Source organism: Microtus ochrogaster, unplaced genomic scaffold (genome assembly GCF_000317375.1).
Source record: "Microtus ochrogaster isolate Prairie Vole_2 unplaced genomic scaffold, MicOch1.0 UNK1, whole genome shotgun sequence".
NCBI lineage: Eukaryota > Metazoa > Chordata > Mammalia > Rodentia > Cricetidae > Microtus > Microtus ochrogaster.
Window position 1 is genome coordinate 12,995,387 of NW_004949099.1, and position 4,210 is coordinate 12,999,596.

A 4,210-nucleotide genomic window follows, 5' to 3' on the forward strand; every position below is an offset into this window, starting at 1 on the left:
AGGACTCTTTCAGGGTCTGGAATGTTAGTGCTATGTGTGCTTTGGCCAGTGGCTACTACTCTGATTGCTAAAATAGCAATGTTTGAATTATAGCATTTTTTTAATATTTAGATTTCAGTCCAATCGTGCATTTTTTTTCTTGCCCCTCTTCTGAGTCTTCCTCCTTTATTCTGGCTTTTGAGACCACTAACACCATCACACAGTCTCTGCTAATCCCTTGAATCCCGGCAGGCTTCTTCCTGTTTGATTCCTGTGAACCCATGCGCACTTAGTTGTTTCTCAAGATCCACTAAAAAGAAACAACTCTTTGGGAAAATGAGTATAGGTGTCCACACTGCTGTAAAAAGCTTCTTCAGAGTCTTGTTCTTTGAAAAGCACAGTTTTCTGGTTCAGTGTGGTATGCACATGATATGAGATGCTACGATAGTGTGTGAGCTCCCAGAAGTTAGGAGAGAAACCCGATTCAGACCCAAATCTTAAAAACACATGGGAGGCCTGGGAGCCAGCTCAGTTGTTAAAGTGCTTGCATTATGAGCATGAGGACCTGAATTCAATATCCAGAACCCATGGGGTTGTTTTGTTTTGTTTTGTTTTGCAGGCACTTGGAATCACAGTGCTGAAAGGGTGGAGACGGGTGGTTTCCTGGTGCTCATGGCTGGTAAGCCCAGCCAAATATGTGAGTCCCAGACCAATGAGAGGTCCTGTCTCAAGAAACAAGGTGCTGAGAAGGTATATCTTTTTGTGTTTGGGTGAAATGTTCTGTAAACAAACATTAGGCGGAGGAGCTCAGAGAAAAGAGGGAGGAAGGATTGTAGGAGCCAGTGGATCAAGGACATCACAAGAAAACCCACAAAATCAACTCACCTGGTCTCATAGGAGCTCACAGAGACTGAACTGAAAACCATGGAGCCTTGTGGGAATGACCTAGGCCCTCTGCATGTGTGTTACAGTGTGTCGCTTGGTCTTCTTATGGAACTCCTAACCGTGGGAGCAGGGGCTGTCTCTGACTCTTACTGACTTTTGAGACTTTATTCCTCATACTCAGGAGGGGTGAGGGAGGGGAGGTAGGAAAGGGAGTGGGAGAAACGCAGGAAGGGGAAATTTCAGTAGGAATGTAAAATAAATAGCACGGAAAACAAACAAACCAAAACAAGTAACAAGGTGGACCATGACTGAGGGTTGACACCCAAGGTTGTCTTCTAGCTTCTGCATACACATGCCAGCTTATGTGTGTGCACACAGACATACATGCACTCACATTAATGGAAGAGAGATATATGTATGCATGCTGATGTACATGCGAGTGAGGAGCTAAGCATTTAAGCATTTCTCACAACTAAATGGGTGGTGTGGAAAGTCCTTCTGTACATGTGGTTTTTTTTTTTTTTTGTTTTTTGTTTTTTTGTTGTTGTTTTTTGGTTAATGAATAAAAAAGCTGCTTGTGCCTATGACAGAGCACAATAGAGCAAGGTGGGAATTCCAAACAAAGATAGAAAAGAAAAGAAGGCAGAGTCAAGGAGACACCATGTAGCTGCCAAAAGAGACAGACCTTACCAGGAACCTTACCAGTAAATCATGAACCTCGTGGTAAAATGCAAAATAATAGAAATTGGTTAACTTAGGATGTAAGAGTTTGTTAATAAAAAGCCTGAGCTGATAGGCCAAGAGGTGTTGTAATTAAAACAGTTTCTGTGTTATATTCAGGTCTGGGAGGCTGGGAAACAAATGAGCAGTCTCTACCTACAAAATGGCGCGGCAACATGGGACAACTACATCCACATAAAACCTGAAAGAGCTTAGTAAGGAATTCTAGACACAAAAGAACAGAGTTAAGCACAACTTCTTCTTAGTTGTATTTTTTTTTTTTTTCAGATTTGCTTTGTTTACTAGAAGCAAGCTAAGGCACGAACGATTCCTTTAAAAGAAGACTTCCTGACTCAGCAGTAGCCGCAAAAACCGCGTGGCTCCTTTAAGAAGGCTTTCTGGGTTTTCCCATCTTGCAAGATGGCGGGTGAAAAAGGTGAGAAACCTGATACAAAAGAGAAGAAACCTGCAGCCAAGAAGGCTGGAGGTGATACCCCTGCCGCTGGTGAAGCCAAAAAGGGTGACCCTAAGGCTAAAAAGCTCAAGAAGGGGAAGCCCCATTGCAGCCGAAATCCAGTCCTTGGTAGAGGAATTGGCAGGTACTCCCGATCTGCTATGTATTCCAGAAGGGCCATGTACAAAAGGAAATACACAGCTGCAAAAACCAAAGTTGAAAAGAAGAAGAAAAAGGAAAAGGTCCTTGCCACTATCACAAAACCAGATGTTGGTGACAAGAATGGTGGTACCCGGGTGGTTTAGCTTCCAAAAATGCCCAGGTATTATCCTACTGAAGATGTCCCTCGGAAGCTTCTGAGCCATGGCAAAAAGCCCTTCAGTCAGCATGTGAGACGCTTGCGTGCCAGCATCACTCCTGGAACTGTCCTCATCATCCTTACCGGGTGCCACAGGGGCAAGAGAGTGGTTTTCCTGAAGCAACTGGGCAGTGGTTTACTGCTTGTGACAGGACCTCTTGCCCTCAACAGAGTTCCTTTGAGAAGAACACATCAGAAGTTTGTCATCACCACCTCTACAAAAGTTGATATCAGCACAGTTAAAATCCCCAAACACCTGACTGATGCTTACTTCAAGAAAAAGCAGCTGTGTAAACCCAGGCATCAGGAGGGCGAAATCTTTGACACAGAGAAGGAGAATTATGAGATCACAGAGCAACACAAGGCTGATCAGAAAGTGGTAGACTCGCAGATTCTGCCAAAGATCAAAGCTGTTCCTCAGCTGCAGGGCTACCTGCGCTCTCAGTTCTGTCTGACGAACGGGATGTATCCTCACAAACTGGTTTTCTAAATTGCTGACAACCTAATTAAACAACTTTATGTGTCAAAAAAAAAAAAAGGCTTCCTGGTTCATGCTAGTTGCATGAACAACCTTGGCTCTTTCAGGAAGCACTTAAATGGGTTTTATGGGCAGTGCGCTGCAAGTTACTTTGTGGCAGCATGGACCAACTGCTTCCCAGAGTTCAGTTGGTAAGCAGGACTCCTTCCCGGTGGTCCCAGAGCTAGCAGTGAACTACCTCTGCCATGTTAGAAGGCTGAAAGAGGCAGAGCTGGCATCCAGGGCTGCCTCAAACACACTGCTTACCATTTTTAAATGCTCCTTGTCAGAAAAAAAGATTTCAGATACACAATAGAACAGATTCAGACAAAAATAAACCTCTGAACAGGCCACAGTATGTTTAAAAAAATGTACATAAGCTTGGGAGAGAGAGGAAAAAAGAGTATAAGCAGTTAGAAAAAGAAGTACAGTCATAGATTAAAGGAGTAAAGATAATAAAATAAATACCAAAAAGTAAGAGAGTAAAAAAAATAAATCATGTAAAGATGAAAAATACACAGAGAGTCTGGATTATGTATATTATTGTGTACTCTGAATGTTTTGACTGCAGAGATACATTTGATTCTGGGGGCTGCTAAGTTAAACCAACATAAAGGTATCTTGACTTTAAAATTTGGGTCTAAGGGTATGTTGCTTTAGAAAAAAGGTTCTGTTTTTGTTTCCACAGAAAATGAGAACCTGTGGATTAATTCCAGACTAATGTAGTTTGATGGAAGAAGACCCCCTGAAAGTTCTCCATGAACCCTAAAAATACTTTGTTCAACAAAAAGCAGGAAGAAGTTTGGAGAAAACTATGTCCAAATTCCTAAAATTGTTGTTTATAGATGTTTGTTTTATTTGAAGGGGGATATGACATAGAGATAAATACTTTGCATTGGTATGGATCTTAGTCTATTGATAGATATTTAAGGTTGATTTTGTTATAATGTGTATATGTATTTCTGCTCTTGTTAAAGTATTGTGTTTGTGCATCTCATTTAAAATGTAATATATCATTAAGAAATACAGATTAATAAATAATCATCTATAATATTCAAACTGTAGTCATGTTAGGTTTTCTAGATATTCAGAGATCGATTTCAGTTTGATAAATAATCTTTAGCATTCAAAGACTTACAGAATATGGCATTTAAAATGTTTTAAGAACTTAGACTTTTCTTGACAGTGAAACATGTCTGCTTCTGGCAGCACCAATTACTTCAGAGAGGATAATGGGCATTGAAGAAACTCATTATGGAATTTGCCTTCAATGTAATGAGGTTAGCCATTTGAGCAA

At 41.0% G+C, this 4,210-nt stretch overlaps 1 pseudogene; it reads left to right on the forward strand.

Moving 5' to 3' along the window:
• Positions 1 to 2,004: 2,004 nt before the first annotated feature.
• Positions 2,005 to 2,920, forward strand: LOC101990565 (annotated as a pseudogene).
• Positions 2,921 to 4,210: the final 1,290 nt, after the last annotated feature.